The sequence below is a fragment of the Bufo gargarizans genome, chromosome 4 (assembly GCF_014858855.1).
Source record: "Bufo gargarizans isolate SCDJY-AF-19 chromosome 4, ASM1485885v1, whole genome shotgun sequence".
NCBI lineage: Eukaryota > Metazoa > Chordata > Amphibia > Anura > Bufonidae > Bufo > Bufo gargarizans.
Window position 1 is genome coordinate 30141509 of NC_058083.1, and position 23566 is coordinate 30165074.

The following is a 23566-nucleotide window of genomic DNA, read 5'->3' on the forward strand; positions in this document are numbered from 1 at the left end:
CTAGAGGAATTACAGAGTAATAGACAGTCTGGTTAGACTAAAAGTCAGAGATATCAAAATTCTTCTAATGCCACAGCACAAAAGGCACTTCATAGTGCTGCGCCTGCCACACTGCCTCTTCCTGCTTGTCTTATGCTCCATTGTAAGACATCTATAAGACAATGTGTGGCCACGAGAAGACTATTCTCGACCAACAACAATCTGAACTCTAATCTTTCCAAGTTGTTGGAGGTTCAGTTGCTGCTGTACTACTTAGCTGTGGAAATTGTGGTGCACTTTGCCTAAATTGTATTTTTCTAGCCTGTGTGGTGTGTTGGACTTTTGGCCAGGCGAGCAAAAGTGTAAACTGTTTTATGGTTCTGCAGATGTGGCGCACTTCTGCACCATCACCCAAATTTAAATTCCATGGCCTGTGCCCCATGCGGTGTCTTGGACTTCTGGTCAGGCAAGCAAAAGTATAAATTGTCTCGTTAATATGAAAATGTGGTTCACTTCTGCGTCTTCACACAACTTTTAGCAACCATTTTCCAGCTGCATCTGCTACAAGTAGCGGAAGCCGCATCAACCAGTTCAGTTTGTTAGTTGTTACACAAAGGAACATTTTTTTCCACTGCTGTGCCTTCTGCCAAAATATGTCCCAAAATTTGTCCTCCTTATTCTTTCTGGGAGAGGAGTAGGGAAAAAAAGCAATGTAACACTGAGTTTTTACAATATATATTTTGTGGTGTTCATTTTTCAGCATAAATAACACAAACAAATATAAAAACAAATAATATAAATAAAATTACTTTATTCTCTGTGTCAGTACAATTACAGCGACACCAAATACATAAAGTGTAAAGTGTTTTACTACTTTTGATCAACAAAAACCTTTTTTTTTTAAAGAAAATATATTTTTTCCCTTCTACAGAGTTGTGTGAGGACTTAATTTTTGCAGGATGACTTGTAGTTTTAATTTTTGGGTACGTAATGCTTTTTGATCACTTTTAATTCCATGTAATTCAATTTTTTTGGGTGATTAAGAAAAATTTTTTTTTTTAGGTGGTCACAGTACATGATAATGTGCACGGTAGTTGTGTAGTGATACTAAACATGTGGGGAGATTTTATTTTTGTAATTTTTCCCTTTAAGAATTTTTTTTTTTATGGAAAAAAGCATATTTTCTTTTATTGTATTTTTTTATTCAATAAGTGTTCAATAAGTGTTCCTATATGTGAGGAGTGATATGAAGATGAGAAAGAGGTAATTGTGAGTGCAGATGGTGAGGATGTTGAAACCTTATGGTTGGAATTAGAAAGAGAAATAAATTCTGAAAAAAATATTACTTGGTGTACTCTATAGACCCCCTAACATCACAGAGTAGATAGAAGTTCAGCTGTATAACCAAATAAAGCGGGCTGCCCAGGCTGGTACAGTGGTCACAATGGGAGATTTTAACTTCCCAGATATTGACTGGGGTCATGGTTCTGTCTCAACTGCAAAGGGGAGAAGATTCCTCAACTTGCTGCAGGTCCACTTTATGGGCCAGTTTGTAGAAGCTCCCACTAGGGGTAATGCTCTGTTTGATCTGGTAATTTCTAATGATGCAGAGCTTGTTGTAAATGCTACTGTTTGTGAAACACTGGGTAATAGTGACCACTATATAATTATTTTGGCATTTAAATAATCTGGGGGTCAGCTATAATAAAATCTGAACAAATATGAAATGAACAACAGGCAAAACAACAGGTGGCAAAAGAGAGCAAAACAAATCCCAGAAAATTATTTAACTATATAAATGCTAAAAGAAATGGTCAGAGCAGTTAGGCCCCTAAATAAAGGCAAAGGGGGAATGGTCACTGAAGATAAGAAAAAGGCAGAGTTCCTAAATGGGTTCTTTAGTAGAGTTGAGCGGACACCTGGATGTTCGGGTTCGGCCAAACTTCACCAAAAATTTTGAGTTCGGGACCCGAACTTGACCCCGAACCCCATTGAAGTCAATGGGGACCCGAACTTTTGAGAACTAAAATTGCTGTAAAAATGTCATGGAAAGAGCTAGAGGGCTTCAAATGGTATCAAAATGTGGTTAAGAGCATGGCAAGTGCTATGCAAACAAATGTGGATAGGGAAATGACTTTAAATAACATAAAATACGTAAAAATAAAAAATAATAATCTTGATCTAGGAGGACGAGGTCATATGGAGTAGGAGTTTGAGGAGGCGGTGGACGTAGCGGTGTAGGTGGAAGCCGCAGTGGAGAAGGACGAGGTAGCCAACACTGGTTTTTGGTTTTAATTTATTCTTATTTTTTATTAGGGTACACTCCAAAATAGTGTGAAATATACAAAATACAACAATGAGCAATTTCGCTGTAGTTTAACAATGGCTGGGTAAGGCCGGTATACAATCTATTCTGCACAAGGTACGGACAAGTCCTGTGGGATCCATGCCTGGTTCATTTTAATGAACCTGAGCTTGTCCACATTGGCTGTGGACAGGCGGCTGCGCTTGTCTGTGATAATGTCCCCTGCCGTGCTAAACAAACGTTCAGATAATACACTGTCTGGAGGGCAGGCCAGCACCTCCAAGGCTTAAAGGGCAAGCTCAGGCCATGTGCCCAATTTAGAGACCGAGAAGTTGAAGGGGGCAGACCCGTCATTCAGTACGTGTAGGTGTGTGCACACATACTGCTCCACCATGTTGCTGAAATGCTGTCTCCTGCTAAGACGTTCCATATCACCTAGTGGTGCTGGTTGCTGTGGCGTGCTGACAAAGCTTTTGCACATTTCGGCCATGCTAACCCTGCCTTTTGAGGTGCTGGCGGTGCCCCAGCTGCGTTGGCGACCTCTTCCTCCTCCTCTGCCTTCGCCTTGTGCTTCCACTGTGCCCCTGCTGTCAGGTGGGAATGCCATCAGCAGCGCGTCTACCAGCGTGCGCTTGTACTCGCGCATCTTACGATCACGCTCCAGTGACGGAATTAAGGACGGTACGTTGTCCTTGTAACGGGGATCCAGCAGCGTGGCCACCCAGTATTCAGCACAAGTTAGAATGTGGGCAACTCGGCGGTCGTTGTGGAGACAATGCAGCATGTAATCGTTCATGTGTGCCAGGCTGCCCAGAGGCAATGAAAAGCTGTCCTCTGTGGGAGTTGTATCGTCTGTGTCCTCTGTATCCCCCCAGCCATGCACCAGTGATGGCCATGAGCTGGTCTGGGTGCCACCCTGCTGTGAACAATGTTCCTCCTCCTCCATCTCCTCCTCCTCATTCTCCACCTTGTCATCCTCCAGAATTGTGCCCTGGCTGTACAATTGTGTACCTGGCGTTTGTGGGTGCAGAAACCCACCCTTAGAGCCACTTGTGAATGACTGGCCGGAAACCCTATGAAATGATAGCTCTTCCTCCTCCTCCTCCTGTGCCACATCCTCTTTCATCATCGCAAGCAGCGTTTTATTAAGGAGGCATATAAGTAGGATAGTAACACTGAGAACGGCGTTATCAGCACTGACCATGTTGGTGGAGTACTCGAAACAGTGCAACAAGGAACACAGGTCTCGCATGGAGGCCCAGTCATTGGTAGTGAAGTGGTGCTGTTCTGCAGAGCAACTCACCCGTGCGTGCTGCAGCTGAAATTCCACTATCGCCTGCTGCTGCTCGCACAGTCTGGCCAGCATGTGCAAGGTGGAGTTCCACCTTGTGGGCACGTCGCATATGAGGCGGTGAGCGAGAAGGCCAAAGTAACGCTGCAGCGCTGAAAGGCGAGCAGCAGGGTGAGAGCGCCGAAAGCTCGCACAGACGGCCCGCACTTTATGCAGCAGTTCTGACATATCGGGTTAATTTTTAAGGAACCTCTGCAGCACCAAATTCAGCACATGCGCCAGGCAAGGGATCTGCGTCAAACCAGATAGTCCCAGAACTGCTACGAGATTTTGCCCATTATCGCACACCACCAGGCCGGCCTTGAGGCTCACTTGCACCAACCACTCATCGGTCTGTTGTTCAAGGCCCGTCCACAGCTCCTGCGCAGTGTGGGGTTTGTCCCCCAAACAGATACGTTTTAAAACTGCCTGCTGTCGTTTACCCCTTGCTGTACTGAAGTTGGTGGTGAAGGTATTTTGCTGACCGGATGAGGAGCCGGTAGAGGATGAGGAAGCGGAGTAAGAAGAGAAAGCAACAGGAAGCAAACTGAAGCGCCCTACAATCCTCGGTGGTGGAAGGAAATGCGGCAAACTGCTATTCGCCTCAGGCCCAGCCGCTACTGCATTTACCCAGTGTGCTGTTATGGAGATATAACGGCCCTGACTGTGCTTAATGGTCCACATATCCGTAGTGAGGTGCACCTTGCCACAGATGGTGTTGCGCAGTGCACACCTCATTTTGTCCCCCACTTTGCTGCGCAGGGAAGGTATGGCTCGCCTGGAAAAGTAGTGGCGGCTGGGAACGACATACTGTAGGACAGCCACCGCCATAAGGCCTTTAAAACTGTCTGTCTCCACCAGACGGAATGACAGCATTTCAAAGGCCAGTAATTTAGAAATGCTGGCATTCAGGGCTAGGACTCGTGGGTGGGTAGGGGGGTACTTCCTCTTCCTCTCCATTGTTTGGGAAAAGGAGAGCTGAACACTTCCGTGGGACATTGTGGAGATGCTTGGTGACCCAGGTGGTGGTGTTGCTGGCAGATCCTCTGTTTGCAGGGTGGCAGGTGGCACTGTCACTCCAGAGGTGGATGAAGAGGCTGAGACTGCAGCAGAAGAGGAAGCAGGAGGAGCCAGAGACCTTTCTTGGTTTTTGAGGTGTCTACTCCACTGCAGCTCGTGCTTAGCACTTAAATGCCTGGTCATGCAGGTTGTGCTCAGGTTGAGAACGTTTATGCCTCGCTTCTGGCTCTGATTGCACAGTGTTCAAACCACTCATGTCTTGTCGTCAGCACATTGTCTGAAGAACTCCTTGGAGCTGGCTTTGGTGTGTCCTGGTCCCTTGCTGTGGTGGGCAGTAGCAGGCGTACTGTCTAGAGGACGGCTGCTCCGCTTTTGCACCCTGCTTCCTCTTCTGCTGTGCTGGTGGCTCTGTGCGACCACTGCCTCTTCCTCCAAACTACATAGGTCACTCGCATGACCTTGATTCCATGTGGGGTCGAGGACCTCATCGTCCTCTACATCATCTTCCACCCAGTCTTTACCCCTGCCCTCCTTGTCGGTCTGCACACTTTCGAAAGCCCCAGCAGTTGGCACCTGTATTTCATCCGAGACGTGCTGCGATGGTCTTCCCATGTACTCATTTTGAAAGATAAGTGGTTGGGCATCGGTGCACTCAATCTCTTCCACTTCTGGGGCAGGGCTATGTGGATGGCCCTGGGAAACCATGCTAACAGAGTCATCAAAAAGCATAAGAGACTGCTGCATGACTTGGGGCTCAGACTGCTTGGTTGATTTGCAAAGGGGTAAGGTGAAAGACTGATGGACATGGGCTGTAGGTGCCAACTCTGATCTTTCAGCAGGAGACTGGGTAGGAGACAATTTGAAGGAACTGGTGGCCCTGTCAGCAACCCAATCTACTATTTCCTGTTCTTGTTCTGGCCTCACCAGTCGTAGAGCCGCATTAGGCCCGACCAAATACCGCTGCAGGTTCTGTCGCCTACTCGCACCTGAGGAAGGTGTTTCACTTGTGCGTGTAGCTGGCACAGATCAACCACGTCCTCTCCCTGCAACAGGAGCTCCAACAGCAGCACCACGACCTGGGCCATGTCCCTTATTTGACGCTCTCCTCATATTTCTCAAATTTAGGATCATGCCCTAAATGGGTGTTATTCTAATAGCAGAATAGAACCACAATATCTAAAGGGTTTATCTCACATGTACAGATGCAGACTAGGCCGCAATTAAAGTTTTTTGCCCAAAATGGGTGTTTTTTTTATAGCAGAATAGAACCACAGTATCTAAGGGGTGTATCTCACAATGACAGATGCAGCAAAGGCTGCAAAATTACATTTTTTGCCCAAAATGGGTGTTTTTCTAATACCAGAATAGAATCACAGTATCTAAAGGGTGTATCTCACACGTACAGACGTAGACTTGGCCGCAATTTAAGATTTTTGTCCAAAATGTGTTATTTTTAATAGCAGAATAGAACCACAGTATCTGTATGGTGTATCTCACACGTACAGATACAGACTAGCCCGCAATTTAAGATTTTTGTCCAAAATGGGTGTTTTTATAATAGCAGAATAGAACCACAGTATCTAAAGGGTGTATCTCACACTGACAGATGCAGCAAAGGGCTGCAAAATATGACAGCTGTATATAACGCTTGAATTTCACATGTGCAGATGCAGCAAGGGCTATACAATTGAGTATTTTGCTCAAAAAGGTGTTTTTAAAAACCCAGAATATTATGGCTGTATTTCTAGCTTAAATTGCACACTGACAAATGCTGAAAAGGCACCAAATGTTGGATATTGCCAAAAAAGGGTGTGTTTTTTACAACCAGAATATAATTGCAGTATTTCAAGCTTGGATCTGAATGTCACAAAAGCACAGATGCAGTGCTGGTGCACTGAGCTTGCATAAAATGGCTGCCGCCACCCACCTAACTAACAGACTGATAAAAGTTATTTTTCTCTGTCACTGGGCTCAGGGCAGGGTAAAAAGATTGTGCTCTGCACCCACAAAACTAAATCTATGTAGATCGCTGAGTTCACTTGGAGTTCTGATTATAGATTCTGTCCTATTCTCTCCCTCACAGCAGCAGCATCCTCTCCCTACACTAAGCACAGCAGAGTGGCGTGCAGCGCTACGTGACTCCAGCTTATATAGAGGCTGGGTCACATGCTGCTCTGGCCAATCACAGCCAGGCCATTAGTAGGCATGGCTGTGATGGCTTCTAAGCTCAGACAGTTAAACGCTTGTTGATTGGCTGCTCTGCAGCCTTTCAAAGAGCGCTAAGAAATCGCTGAACACACCGAACCCGAACACAAACTTTTAAAGAAATGTTCGGGTTCGGGTCCGGGGTCCAAAAATCCTAACGTTCGGTACGAACCCGAACTTTACAGCTCTGGTTCTCTCAACCCTATTCTTTAGCTCTGTATATACAAAATAATAGGGAGCTAATATCGGTGGTGCCAGGGCTGTTAGTACATCCAGTAATATTCTCAGCTGGCTAACTGCAGATATGGTCCAAGCTAAGTTAACTAACATAACTTAGTTTGGCTCCAGGTCCAAATGGATTACACCCATGAGTTCTTACAGAACTCAGTTCAGTTACTGCTGTGTCGCTGTCATAATTTTTAGAAATTCTCTAGGGACTGGTATAGTGCCATGTGACTGGTACAAGGCAAATGTGGTGCCCATATTCAAAAAGGGCTCTAGGTCCTCCACAGGTAATTATAGACCAGTTAAACTTCTTCTGTGGGTAAAATGTTTAAAGGACTCTTAAGGGACTATATCCAGGAGTATGTGACTATAAATAATATTGTTAGTGATAACCAGCATGAGTTTAAAAAGGACAGAGGTTGTCACACTAACCTGATTTGTGTTTATGAGGAGGTGAGCAGAAGCCTGGACAGAAGGGCAGCTGTGGAGGTAGTGAGGTGAGTAGAAGCCTGGACAGAGGGGCGGCTGTGGAGGTAGTGAGGTGAGTAGAAGCCTGGACAGAGGGGGGGCTGTGGAGGTAGTGAGGTGAGTAGAAGCCTGGACAGAGGGGCGGTTGTGGAGGTAGTGAGGTGAGTAGAAGCCTGGACAGAGGGGTGGCTGTGGAGGTAGTGAGGTGAGTAGAAGCCTGGACAGAGGGGCGACTGTGGAGGTAGAGTTTCTGGATTTTGCAAAGACATTTGATACTGTCTCTCGTAAATGTTTTATAGGTAACATAAGGTCTATAAGCTTAGAAAGTATAGTTTGTGTCCAGAGAGTTGGGGTCAATGATTACTACTCTGAATGTTCACGGGTTATAAATGGTGACCCCAAGGTTCAGTGCTTGGTCCTCTATTATTTAATTTATTTATTAATGATATCAAGTAGAGATGAGCGAATTGAAGCTGACGAAGTGGAATTCGATTCGAATTTCAGGAAAAATTTGATTCGCAATGAATGCGAATTTCCTCGCGCTTCGTGGTAACGAATCGCATTTTTCCTAAAATGGCTGCTGCACGTGTAAGGACATGGAGAATGGAAGTCTGGGAAGGCGGCATCACCCAGACTGACATGCATGCAGCCAATCAGCAGCCAGCCAGCCCTGTGATGTCACAGCCCTATAAATACAGCGGCCATCTTAGAGTCAGACATTTTCCAGCGTTCTGAGTGCAGGGACAGACATGAGAAGGCGCTAGGGACAGCAATAGGAAAAACCTCATTGTGAATAGAAAAACTGAAAAAACGATTCATAAGTGCATGGAAAGGATAGGGAGGAATCACTTCACAACATCTTAGTGCAGGGAGAGATGTCAGAAAGCGCTAGGGACAGTGCTAGAAAAGCGATTTACAAGGACAGGAAAAGATTATTTGGGGATCCAAATAGCCATTATACAGCTCTGTCATTCCAGCAAATTGTTCTTGTTATTGGGGTGCAAGTGTTATGTTCAAAAGCGTTTAGTGGCCTATTTTGGTACAAAAAGAAAAATATATAAGCACTTCACTGTTGCAGTTATTTGTGACAAAAGCGTTTATTGGCTTATTTCAGTATAAATATATATATATATATACACGCAGTTCACTTTTGCAGTTATTTGCGCTAAACATGTTTATATTTCAGTACAAAAAAAGAAATATATACACACACTGGCGTAAATATAGGGGTTGAAGCAGTCGCCTGGCGTAACTATAGGGGCTGCGACCCTAAGCCATGACAGGGAGAGTGGCGGCAGGAGAGGTAAGTTATTTTATTATTTTAGTCTGATCTGAGGTCTGATATGGGGTCTGAAGGGTCTAATGGGGTAAATGGAGGCCTGATATGGGGGTCTGATTGGGAGTCTGTTTAGGGGCCTGAAGGGTCTTAATGGGGGTCTGAAGGGTCTGATTGGGGGTCTGACTGGGGATCTAGAGAGGACTAATGGGGGTCTGGAGAGGTCTAATGGGGGTCTGGAGAGGTCTAATGGGGATCTGGAGGTCTAATGGGGGTCTGGAGGTCCAATGGGGGTCTGATTGGGGGTCTGGTAGTCTAATGGGGGTCTTATTGGATGTCTGGAGGTCTAATGTGCGTCTGATTGGGGGTCTGGAGGTCTAATGGGGGTAAGATATGAGGGTTTGGAGGTCTAATGGGGGTCTGGAAGTCTGGTCTGACGTCTAATGGGGGTCTTATCTAAGGTCTGATATTGGGGCTGGGGCTGACATGGAGGTCTAATGTGAGTCTGATATCGGGTCTGACAGAGTTCTAAAGGGGTCTGGTCTGAGATTGGGGGTTCTCATCTGAGGTTTGATATGCGGGTCTGATGGGGGTCTGATCTGAAAGGTAAGGGGGTATTTTTTAGTACTGGCACACTATCTGTATGGTATCAGTATATCAGTATTTTCAGGGGGACTGTTTCTGCAGTATAGTATTGGGGAGGGGGGTAGGATGGGGTGCTAAGAAGGTGAGGAGGATGATGGAAATGTAGGAAAGTAAGATATCTGTTTGTTAAACTCTTCAGGAATGAGACACAGCTGAAAAAAGTCACCATGGGGGTCTGTACTGAAGAGAGAACATGAGGAAAGAGAATATCTACATCAGAGGAGACATCACCGGATGTTAGAGGTGCTAACTAATGTGACGCTGTATGACCCTGTATGTTTTGTAGCGCTGTATGTAATGTTTTCCAAGTATGTCTTTAAAGGGATGGTCCGCTTTTTTTCCGTACGAGCGCTGCTTTCTCTGCTCTGTTTACCTGCTCATCATTGCAATTGCTGCAGCGAGCAGGTAAACAGAGCAGAGAAAGCAGCTCTCATATAAGCGCTGCCCTCTCTTCAAACAGCTGATCAGCCGGGGTGCCAGGAAAAAATGATCTGATATTGATGACCGATCTTGAGGCTAGGTCATCAGTAGAGATGGCCTTGCGGTTCGCCCGGCGGTCAAAAAATTATGAATGGAGATCGCAAATTTGAATAATACATCTGGTATGTCACTGTCCATGTTGTGGGACTATTTGTGAACTTCTAGTAAATAGTTCTTGGCTGCAAATATGAGCTGAAGGTTTTTCAGGTTCGCCTGCCATTAAAATGAATGGGACCTGCCGCGAACTTGCGGTTCGCGAACATTTGATCGCGTTCGCGAACCATCCCGGCAGATGTTCGTCCATCACTAGTCATCAGTAGTAAAAAGAGGACGACCCCTTTAAAAGTAGGACTGGAGGGAATGGGTTAGGTTGAGAATTTGGTATGGGGGGGGGGTACGTTTCAATTTTTGCCTTTAGACAGCAGAAAGGCTAGGTGCACCCCTGCCCCGTGCCATAAAGCACTGAGAAAAGGTGGGGGGAGGGGGGCAAGCTGAACTCTTGCACCAGGGCCCATAAGCCTTTAGCTATGCCCCTGTATACACAGTTCACTTTTGCAGTTTTTTGCGCTGAAAGTGTTTAGTGTCGTATTTCAGTACTACAAAATAAATATATACACAGTTCAATTCTGCAGTTATATGTGATGAAAGTGTTTAGTGGCGTATTTCGGTAGAAAAACAAAATTTATTCAGCGTTATGCGTTGCAGTAATATTTGTGGTAAAATCTTTAGTGACGTATTAGGGTAGAAAACGAAAAATGTATTTCCGGATCAGCACTGCAGTTTTATGTGGTAAAGTCTTTAGTGGCGTATTTCAATAGAAAACGAAAAATGTATTTGGCGTGAATGTTATCGTTCCACTGCTTCATGTCCTGGAACAGATGCTCGTAAATCTGGCTGGTCAGGGGACTGGAGACATGGTGCCTAGATCTCACGGCCACATGAGCCCATTGAGGGTTGAACTGGAAGAGGAGGGGAAGGAGGACATTGGAGTACAGGCAATATGTAGCAAAATGTGTCATTTTTCTACTCAGGGGACAGGAGAGGAAGAGCAGTAGCAGCCAAAGGAGCTAGAGGGCGATGAGGAAGACGAGACAGAGGACTCAGACACACCGTGGCAGTATGCAGTGGAGATGGAGGCATGGAGTCCCTCATGCTCACTTGCTTTCATAGTGACAGCAGAAATCTTACCATTCGGCAGAGGGATGACTTCTGTCTCTCCACCTTGTTGGACCCTCGCTACCGGTCCAAAATGGGGGCCTTTTTTAAACGCACTTAGAGGGAGGACAAACTAACCTACTACAGAGACATCCTATGCAGTCAGTTGGCCGCTGCCTATCTGCGCCATCGTCCATTTTCCCAGGTCTGACCAGGGGGGGCCCTTTACACTGACGTTCCTTTGCCATGGATGCAGGGTGGGGGGAAGTAGCAGTTCCAGCTCCATCAGCAGGAACATGAGTCTAGAGTCGCTAATGAGCAGCTTTCTTCAGCCGAACAGTGAAGAAACTACTCACCAGCAGATAGACATAGCAGTTGGTGGCATACCTGGAGTGCATCCTGCCAGCCGCCATTGAAGATCCGCTGGACTACTGAGCAGCCAAACTGGATTTGTGGCCGCAACTGGCTGAATTTGCCCTGGAAAAGCTGTCCTCCCGGGCTAGCAGTGTGGCATCAGAGTGGGTGTTTAGTGCGGCGGGGTTCCATAGATACCCCAAGAAGAACTCGCCTGTCCACCCAAAATGTAGAGAGACTGACCTTTGTCCAGATGAATCAGGCCTGGATCAGCCAGGATTTCCACCCACCAATGCCTGATGCATCTGATTAGATCATCCATGCCACCTCACCTAAACCTTGACAAAAGAGACCGGTTTCTTCTGGCTACCTGCCTCAGCAACTACTCTGATGCTGCCATCCACCTGATGCCATAAATATGATGCCAAGTGCTCCTTCTTTCACCCACCTTCATCAGTGGGTATTGGTATTGCTACCCACCTGTTGCTGCTGCCATCGCCACACTACGTCACCTTGCCATTCTGTGGTCTCCTCCTGATGCTGATGCTGCCTCCACCTTCAGACTCTGTGATTGTGCCTCTCGCTGTCCTTTTCCTGATGCTGCTGCTGCTGCATCCGCCACCTCCAGACTCTGTCATTGTTCCACTCGGTGGCCTCCTCATACTGCTGCCACCTCCAGACTCTGTCATTGAGCCACTTGATCACCTTCTCCTGATGCTGCCGCCACCTCCAGACTCTGTCATTGGGCCACTCTGTGGTCTCTTCATGCTGCTTCCACCTCACCACTATGTCATAGGGTCACTATGTGGACTTCTCATGCTGTTCCCACCCTCCCAACTCCATGACTGGGCCACTATTCTGCCTTTTGTCCTGGCTGACATCATAATTTATTTGGCCTTTCTTGTGATCTGTCAGAAGGAAGGAAAAATTAGGCACACAACAGATCCTGTCTGTGTAGCAGATGTAAGGCCTGTATGGTCCCATCAGAATTGGCTTATGATTTGGTAGCCAAAAGCAGGAGTGTGTACAAATCACAGAAGACATGCAAGAATTCCATTCATGTGTATAGAACAGATTGGCTACCTTGTTGGCCACCTTATGCATTCATGTGTATAGAACAGATTGGCTGCTGTGGCACTCCTATTTTTTTTGGCATTAGCAATACTGATGGATTATTGAGCAAATGCTGACTGAGTAAAGGCGGATGCTCCACAGACAGGATCAGTTTTTTGTGGGTTATTGTTCTGAAGGATCAGAGGAAGGTCAAAATAATCAGTGCTGTCAACACAAACTAACTGCGGACACCCTCTCCACTCTGTCGGGGGGCTCTACTTGTATTAGCGTTTAATTGAACAGGTTCTGTAGACATCTATGTAGAATCAGCTGACGACGGTGTAAAAGAAGTGCGCTTCTTCTTGACGCTAACATCGACCTGTAGGACTGAGTTCATTTTTTTTGGTCAGTTTTGGCCCCATGACTGCCCAAATAAGTGAAGTGTGCAGTGATTCTAAGAACTATGAAATAGTTGTGAGGTGGAAGCAGCATGAGGAGACCACAGAGTGGCCCAATGACAGTGTGGAGGTGGTGGCAGCAGCATCAGGGGGCCCCAAAGTGGCACAATGACATAGTGTGGAGGTGGCAGCAACATGAGGAGACCACAGAGTGGCAAGGTGACATAGTGTGGAGGTGGCAGCAGCATGAGGAGACCACAGAGTGGCAAGGTGACATGGTGTGGAGGTAACAGCAGCATCAGAAGCCCACAGAGTGGCAAGATGACATATTGTGGACTTGGCAGCAGCATCAGGAGGCCACATAGAGCAAGGTGACAGTGTGTTGGTGGCAGCAGCATGAGGATATTACAGAGTGTCAAGGTGACATAGTGTGGAGGTGGCATTAGCATGAGGAGACCACAGAGTGGCAAGGTGACATAGTGTGGGGGTAACAGCAGCATCAGAAGACCACAGAGTGGCAAGGTGACATAGTGTGGAGGTGGCAGCAGCATCAGAAGACCACAGAGTGGCAAGGTGACATAGTGTGGAGGTGGCAGCATCATCAGAAGACCACAGAGTGGCAATGTGACATACAGTAGTGTGGAGGTGGTAGCAGCATGAGGGGACCACACAGTGGCAAGGTGACATAGTGTGGAAGTGGCAGCAGCATCAGGAGACCACAGACTGACCCGGTGACAGAGTGGGGAGGTGGGTGGCAATACCAGTACCAGCTAAAGATAATGAGTGAAAGGAGCAGTTGACATCAGAAGTGTGCCAACAGGCATGTGGTAGCATCAGAATAGTAGCTGAGGCAGGTAGCCAGAAGAACCCTGTAAAGATGGCCTTGCGGTTCGCCCGGCAGTAGTTTCGTGGCGAACTTTGCGTGTTCGCGATTCGCTGAACATGCGAACATATGGTGATGTTTGCATGCGCCATATTCTTTTGCATTGCGTCAAACTTTGACCCATGACACATGTAATGGATTTCCTGGCACCCTGACTACCTCCATTGAGAGTGCTTCCCGAGGGCTCCAAGCAATCCACTTGACACCGTAAGCACTGCAGACCCCACGAACCGCCGCAGCTTGGTTGGGATCTTGCCGTCTCCTACCCACCTTGGACCTACAACAACGCTCCAGGCTCCAGTGGGTGAACCTTTCTTCCTTCAGAGAGCGATGCAGGAACAAGTAACAGCTCTTACAAGAGATAGGGATTATAGCCAGGGGAGTATACAGCGTATAGCAATCCCCACACACATGAGATGAGGCTGTATGTTGAAGGTAAAACAGGAACTCTTTAATGACCACACAAGCATTGCCTTTTATACACATTTTCAAACACAATGGACTTAATCACTCACAGGCAGAAAACACACATTTTTCCCAACCACAGAAAACACCACAAAACACCACATATCCCCATAAAAGTCACATCCCCTGATAGCCTCTATCTGAGTAAACAACCTATCCAAAAATTACCCAGATTGGTTCGGGGGTTCAGGAATTTCCTGGAAGTCTTATTTTTTCCCCACCGTGCACATAGTCCCATTACCAAAATAGTTTCCTACACTCGACGGCAAAACACTGCTGGCCAATTTAAGATGGCCGACGCCACATGTTGACTCTGTTCCAGTAAGAGTCCAAGAGGCAGAAACAGTGCCTTTAAAATCCATTATGCCCAAATAGTGTCCCAAGGGCCATAGTCACAGGGCAAGAGGCTGGCAAGCAGGCCTCTCCAACTCCTAGTGACGAAGGTGCTTTCGTCACAACACATCCATCAGGTGGGACAGGACAGCCAATTGAGATGTTTCAGCACATGAACACACCCCCACCCTATACAAAGAACTCGATTTGGCAGCCATTTTACATTCTATCTTTTGCCAGTGTAGGGAGAGGTTTCATTTTGGAGCAGGGACGGGCTGTTAGGAACTTAGGGACACCAGACGCTAGCTAATAAGGCCACAAATGTCCTTTTAAGGACTGGTAACGTTGTGCTATTTATATGTGTGATACACAGAGGCCTGTGATATACTTATAATATACTTTCTAACATAGAAAGTATATTATAGTGCATTTGTATGCTTCCAGAAAATACTGATTGAGGGCTGCGATCAGCTTCCACAAAATAGTTATTGAGGTTTTTCATATTCCTGCGTCCACAAAATTACTGCTTTAGGGTGATTTACCTGCTTTAACTAAAAACTGATTGAGGCCTTCCATATATCAGCTTCCACAAAATAGTGATTGAGTTTATTCATATACCTGCGTCCACAAAATACAGATTGCGGGTTTTGATATACCTGCTTCAACTAACAACTGATTGAGGCCTGCCATATACCTTCTTCCACAAATACTGCTCTTCTCTACAGACTTAGGCACAGGGTCATTTAGAAAATGACAGGCAGAGGAAGAGGCAGGCTGTTCCGCAGGAGTGGTAGGGGTCGGGCAGGTGCACAAGGCTGGAGCCTAAGTGGGAAGTTGGAGAAGGCGCGTGCGATAACATCAAAGGGCACACCAGAGTTGGTTGGGTGGCTCACTCAGTCTTCCGGTTCTGCACCCTCCTCACTCTCTGCTGTGTGCACCCCCAAATACACCACCACAACCACCACCATAGCCCCTCCATTTGAGTCAGAGTTATTGTTTCCCCATCCATTCCCAGACCTTACCGATGCACAGCAATTCTTGGCATCGGATAAGGAAGAAGAGGTAGCAACGGCCGCCACCCAGCGGTCTGACAACAGTATCCAGATCAGCCCAAGGAGGGAGGTCCCTGCTGTTGCAGCCTACTCCGAGATCTCTAATGTTAGTAGTGGTGAAGGTTACGATGATGTGTCGATGGACGTCACGTGCGTGCCCACAAGCGAGGAGATGGGGGGGGAGTTCAGAGGGAGAGACGGAGCAGCAGAGAGGAAGAAGGAGGAGAAGCAGGCAGAACTCGCAGTGCATAGGAGGCAAAAAGCAGACTGCAAATGTATCTGGAGCGAGCCATCCACCATGCACGGTCACATCTTGCGCTCATAGGACGCCGGCACATGGCTCCGCAGTGTGGGCTTTTTTTAACGTGTCAGCTGCTGACAATAGTGTTGCCATCTGCAGCCTGTGCTGTCAAAGCATAAGTCGCGGTAAGCCCAACATTCACCTAGGGACGACAGCACCTGGCCTCCCATCACCGAGCCCAGTGGGAGCAACGCCGTCAGAACCCTCAAAGCCACACTCCTGGTGCTCCATGTCCTGCCTCTTCTCCTTCTCCTCTCTCCTCCAATTTGTCCTATACTCCACCTTCCTCTGTGCAGTCGTCGCGTTCATCTGGCACAAGGCAGGCTTCCGTATACCAAATGTTCGAGCGTAAAAAAATAATGACACCGAATAATCCTCTTGCCCAATGGCTGACCGCTGGCTTGTCGGAACTGCCATATAAATTGGTGGACTCAGAGGCCTTTCGAAAATTTGTGGCCATTGGCACACCGCAATGGAAGGTCCCCAGAAGGAAATATTTTTCCCAGAAGGGCATCTCTGAGCTATATGGCCACGTTCAGCGTCAATTCAATATATCTCTGGCACACAGTGTCGGTGCAAGATACATCTGACCAGAGACACGTGGTCTAGCAAACATGGGCAGGGAAGGTGCATAACTGTTACTGTCCACTGGGTGAACCTTCTGATGGTTGTCTAGCATGTAACCGTGGCACCCGTGTGGATTTGGTGTCACCGCCACGGATTGCATGCAGGCCTGCCTCTTCTTCTTCTCCTCCTCCTACTCCATCCTCCGTCTCCTCCTCAGCTGACTCTTCCTTTTCCACTGCTACCACCTCTTCTGCTGCGCCCCCCCAAGCTCCCCAGAACCTATTTGACGTTCCAGGTGAGATGTTGCCATGCTGTTCTGCGGCTGTTGTGCCTGGAAGCCAAGAGCAACACTGGTCCTGCACTGCTTTTAGCTCTACAGTTACAGGCCGATCAGTGGCTAACCCCGCTCAATTTGACAGTTGGTAAAGTGGTGTGCAACAATAGTGCCAATCTGCTGAATGTGCTGAAACAGGGCAAAAAGACACACGTGCCCTGCATGGCACACATCCTAAACTTAGTGGTGCAGTGATTCGATGCCAAATACCCCGGGGTCCAGGACGTCTTGTGGCAGGCCAGGGAAATCTCTGGCCAATTTAGAAGATCTTACAGGGCCATGTCTCGCCTTGCTGATGTTCAGCGGCGACACCAATTGCCCGTCAAACGTCTGATTTGTGACTGCCCAATATGCTGAAACTCCACATCGTATATGCTCGATAGGCTGCTCCAGCAGCAATGTGCCGTTAACGAACTACCTGTACGAACTCTGCGGCAGGACAGGTTCTGGGGAGCTTGGTTTCTTTTCATCGCGCTAGTGACTGCTCATGCGCGACACATGCAGACTTCTGCGGCCATTTGATGAGATAACCAAACTGGTCAGTCGCAGCCAGGGCACCATCAGTGACATCATATCTTACGCCATCTTTCTGGAGTGTGCATTGCGTCGTGTCATTGATCAAGCCGTCGAGGAGCAGGAGCTGTAAGATGAGGAAGTTGCAATGCTGAATGAATTCCCAGGGGGGATACTCCATCTGAGACAAGTCAGCAGGAGTCTGAAGAGGAGTCAGAGGAGGATGTTGGCTGTGGAGAGGAGAAAAAAGAGCAGGCTTTGAAGGGGACTTCAAACTTTTCAGGGATCCCTGGTGTTCTCTGTGGCTGGGGGGGAGGGACCGAGGACGACATTCTCCTAGAGGATGATCAGGAACCATGGCGCTCCACCGCTTCCAATTTAGTGCAAATGGGGGCCTTCAATCTCCAGTGTTTGAAGAGGGACCCCCGTATAAAAAGCCTAAATGTCAAGTACCTGTACTGGGTGGAAACGTACATAGACCCCCAATACAAACACAAAATGGCAGACGTGTTACGAGCATCACAGAGGGCTGACCAGGGGCGTAGCTATAGGCTCATGGGCCCTGGTGCAAGAGTTCAATTTGGGCCCCCCCTACACTCAATACGGTTTCCTAACACCACCAGACCCCTGCACGCCCACCATGCCCAATAGCAGAACTAAAATCTCACAGAGAAAATACATTTTGATCCAATAAGTGCATAATAATAATAATGATGATAAGGATGCCATCTAAAAGTAGTCAATTTTTTATTTTTTTGAAAAGTAGGCACTGTCTGTGGCAGCATAGTGACTTCTGTGTTACAGGGGGGCTGTCCTCGCTGCCAAAGAATCTCCCCCTGCCACTTGATTGACAGGAATGGATATCTCGCCGTACCAGGACAATTGCACGCCTGCGCTGCTGCTCTGAGTAGTGGCACCATGTGCTCAGAGTCAGAGGCTTTGCTGGAACAGAGACTGTGCATTCACTGCAAACCAGAAGTAGCAGCACATGTACTCTGCTCTTCTAGCATGGTAGCAGCAGTGCAGGAGGGAGACTTTCAGGGCCCCACAACATGTCCAGAGACTCCAGCCTCCAGCCCTATCATTCAAGAAGCAGGGACAGATGAGATTCCTCATCTGCAGCAGCCAGCAGGGACAGTCACAGACTGGGGGTGGGGGGGTTAGTTTATCACGCCGCCAGTTAATACATCCCTGATGTATTAACTGACCAATAACATGGAGATCCCAGTGCCAGCTGCCTTGCTAGTGGATGATTGGCATATACTTCTGTGGTGGCCCACTGCAGAAGTATATGCCAATCGTCCACCAGCAAGGCAGCTGGCACTGGGATCTCCATGTTATTGGTCAGTTAATACATCAGGGACCCCCTGGCATGTGGCCTGGACATAGCTAAGTGCAAACTGGGTGATCCATAGGCAGGACCGGGTGGCTGCCCTCGTCCACCAGCCCGTCCCTAATGCCAGTCAATACCCCCTTAGGAAATCTCTCATCAGATGTAAGAGCAGCAGCGATCGATCAGCCAGGATTAATGTGCAGAGTGGGAGGCCCCCCCTTAGGCAGGCGACAAACTGCCCCCCTCAGTCTTAGGCAAGTGACAAACTGCCCCCCCTCAGTCTTAGGCAAGTTAAAAACTGCCCCCCTCAGTCTTAGGCAAGTGACAAACTGCCCCCCTCAGTCTTAGGCAAGTGACAAACTGCCCCCCCCCTCATTCTTAGGCAAGTGACAAACTCAGCTCTGCTACATCTACAATGAGCAACTACAACAAATGTAATGCCAAACTGCAGTTCCTCTATGTGATGCCTTGGATAGCTTCCACTGGACCCACAGGCTGTGGGTCCAGTGGAAGCTATCCAAGGCATCACAAGGAACTGCAGTTTGGCATTACATTTGTTGTAGTTGCTCATTGTAGATGTAGCAGAGCTGAGTTTGTCACTTGCCTAAGAATGAGGGGGGGCGGCAGTTTGTCACTTGCCTAAGACTGAGGGGGGGCAGTTTGTCACTTGCCTAAGACTGAGGGGGGGCAGTTTGTCACTAGCCTAAGGGGGGGGGGCCTCCCACTGTGCACATTAATTCTGGCTTATCAATCACTGCTGGCCTGCTGCAGTCACATCTGATGAGACTGAGATTTCCTAAGGGGGTATTGACTGGTCTGGGCTTATCACAATCTCACCGGCGCTCTCGATCAGCCACCAGGTGGGTCAGGGGACTCACTCAGGCCAGGGACAGTCACTTACTGGACCGGACCAGGACCCCAGTCGGACGGTCCAGTAGCGCCGGCGCCACGCTCGCGTCAGTGTGTCGCAGGATAGGAGAGAGGAGTCACTCACAAGTTCGCAGCACCTCTGCACACAGCTTCCTCTTCCTGAACTGAAGCCACTCCCCCTCCTCACTTCGCCTGCACAGTCAGGGCTCGCCTCTCAGCCTCCGCTCTGCCCCCTGTGAATCTGATTTCAGTAATCAGCTGCGGGCTGCGTTCTCCTGGCTTGAGGGGGCCCCGTGGGCCCCCCTGACTTAGGGGCCCGGTCGCAATTGCGACCGCTGCGACCCCTATAGCTACGCCAGTGGGGCTGACAGAATGCAGCATTTCCAAGGCCTTGCTGCGAGAGATGCTTCATTCTGCTGTTGCGGGCACTTGCAGAGGAATTTCCACCCCCAGCAAAACAGGTGTGGGTACCAATCCTACTGCGCCTGCAAAAAGAGCGAGGTTTGAAGATGTGTTGGTCATTTTGTATATGAGATCATTCTTGCAGCCAACCCATAGACAGCCGCCCTCTGGATCCAGCCTCAGGGAACGCTTAGACCGACAGGTGTCCGACTACCTCGGGTTAATGGCCGATCTGGACGTTCTGAGAAGCTACTGGGTGTGCAGGCTTGACCTGTGACCAGAGCTGGCACAATTTGCCATGGAACTCTTGGCTTGCCCCTCGTTGAGTGTCCTGTCCGAAAGGACGTTCAACACAGCAGGGGGGATCATGACCGATAAGTGCACTCTCCTAGCTCACGACAGTGTGAACTACCTCACATTTCTAAAAATGAATGAGGCATGGATCTCGGAGGAATTCAACACCTGTGATGACCACGTGTAATTGAATTTCCTCATGCCAGCCCACACATATACGCCACCACCCAGAACAAAGAATGGTAATTGCCTTATGTATATACAGTGATGAGTGGAATTTTGCTTATTGAAAATTGGAGATTTATGTATATATCCGTTTTCCGTCCCTTCTATTCTATTCCTGGCAAGTTGCTCTTGTTTCCCATATAACACGATTATTCTGTGTATTATTACACCTCTTCCAGTCCTTCATATACCCCAGGATCAACACACAACCCTCGCAGATACTTATATAAAAATAGTTTACTGATAACATAGAGATGACAAAGCAATGGACATTATACATAAAGATACAGATAACACAATACATAGATGACACCACCACACACAGCCACCTCCGTTCCTACCCACCCTGGATGCTAAGAAAATACAGTATATACAGTATAGACAGTAGATCCAGAGTGCAGCAATTAACAGTCTACTGGATCTACTCTTCTAACCAACTCACATCCAGTACCTGACCATTAGTAAATGTACATAAAGAGACTCATGCATAAACAGCATATATAATCTACTGGTAATACAATTGCAGACTACAAATATCTATATGTACACATACAGACGTGGACAAAATTGTTGGTACCCTTTGGTCAATGAAAGAAAAAGTCACAATGGTCACAGAAATAACTTTAATCTGACAAAAGTAATAATAAATTAAAATTCTATAAATGTTAACCAATGAAAGTCAGACATTGTTTTTCAACCATGCTTCAACAGAATTATGTAAAAAAATAAACTCATGAAACAGGCATGGACAAAAATGATGGTACCCCTAACTTAATATTTTGTTGCGCAACCTTTTGAGGCAATCACTGCAATCAAACGCTTCCTGTAACTGTCAATGAGACATCTGCACCTCTCAGCAGGTATTTTGGCCCACTCCTCATGAGCAAACTGCTCCAGTTGTGTCCGGTTTGAAGGGTGCCTTTTCCAGACTGCATGTTTCAGCTCCTTCCAAAGATGCTCAATAGGATTGAGGTCAGGGCTCATAGAAGGCCACTTTAGAATAGTCCAATTTTTTCCTCTTAGCCATTCTTGGGTGTTTTTAGCGGTGTGTTTTGGGTCATTGTCCTGTTGCAAGACCCATGACCTGCGACTGAGACCAAGCTTTCTGACACTGGCTAGTACATTTCTCTCTAGAATTCCTTTATAGTCTTGAGATTTCATTGTACCCTGCACAGATTCAAGACACCCTGTGCCAGACGCAGCAAAGCAGCCCCAGAACATAACAGAGCCTCCTCCATGTTTCACAGTAGGGACAGTGTTCTTTTCTTGATATGCTTCATTTTTTCGTCTGTGAACATACAGCTGATGTGCCTTGGCAAAAACTTCGATTTTTGTCTCATCTGTCCACAGGACATTCTCCCAGAAGCTTTGTGGCTTGTCAACATGTAGTTTGGCATATTCCAGTCTTGCTTTTTTATGATTCGTTTTCAACAATGGTGTCCTCCTTGGTCGTCTCCCATGTAGTCCACTTTGGCTCAAACAACGACGGATGGTGCGATCTGACACTGATGTTCCTTGAGCATGAAGTTCACCTTGAATCTCTTTAGAAGTCTTTCTAGGCTCTTTTGTTACCATTCGGATTATCCGTCTCTTAGATTTGTCATCAATTTTCCTCCTGCGGCCACGTCCAGGGAGGTTGGCTACAGTCCCATGGATCTTAAACTTATGAATAATATGTGCAACTGTACTCACAGGAACATCTAGTTGCTTGGAGATGGTCTTATAGCCTTTACCTTTAACATGCTTGTCTATAATTTTCTTTCTGATCTCTTGAGACAGCTCTTTCCTTTGCTTCCTCTGGTCCATGTCGAGTGTGGTACACACCATATCACCAAACAACACAGTGATTACCTGGAGCCATATATATAGGCCCAATGGCTGATTACAAGGTTGTAGACACCTGTGATGCTAATTAGTGGACACACCTTGAATTAACCGGTCCCTTTGGTCACATTATGTTCTGTGTTTTCTAGGGGTACCATCATTTTTGTCCATGCCTGTTTCATGAGTTTATTTTTTTACATAATTCTGTTGAAGCATGGTTGAAAAACAATGTCTGACTTTCATTGGTTAACATTTATAGAATTTTAATTTATTATTACTTTTGTCAGATTAAAGTTATTTCTGTGACCATTGTGACTTTTTCTTTAATTGACCAAAGGGTACCAACAATTTTGTCCACGTCTGTATAAAGTCTACTGGGATATTATACTTATATACATACCCATATAAGCACACATATAACTTAGCTTGCTCCTGAAATGCTGTTCATCCAAGGGTGTCCAGGAAGAGAAGCGAGAGCCCGACTCCCAACTTTCACCTATATGTTCCTGTGTCCCAGCCCCCCACCATAGACTCCACCCTGTGACCACCCAAATATCTTCCCCCATCTCTTGGACAAAAGAATGTTGTTCAACTGCTTTTACAATGTGCCCTTCCTGCCTTAGATATGCTAACAAGGGATACAATGCTACTGGCCATAATTCCACTGGGTCCAATTATTAGGCATATTTGTGTCGTCATTAGAGATGTCGCGAACATAAAATTTTCCATTCGCGAACAGCGAACATGAATTTTCGCAAATGTTCGCAAACGGGCACACCTGGCGAACCGCCATTGACTTCAATGGGCAGGCGAATTTTAAAACCCACAGGGACTCTTTCTGGCCACAATAGTGATGGAAAAGTTGTTTCAAGGGGACTAACACCTGGACTGTGGCATGCCGGAGGGGGATCCATGGCAAAACTCCCATGGAAAATTACATAGTTGACGCAGAGTTGGATTTTAATACATAAAGGGCATAAATCACCTAACAATCCCAATTTTTTTTTTAACAACGTGGTTTAAAACATCCAGTGTGTGTATATGATCAGGTATAATGTTGTATCGATCAGGTAGTGTAAGGGTTACGCCCGCTTCACAGACATTGACAGACCAAACTCCCCTTTAATGCACCGCAAACCACCGCAAACAGTCCATTTGCCCAACCGCAAACTTCCCATTTGCACAAGGTTGGATACCAAGCTAGCCATGTCCCGTTGATGTCATTGAAGGTTTCTTCCTCCACCCAGCCACGTACAACACCAAGGGTCCCCGAAAGG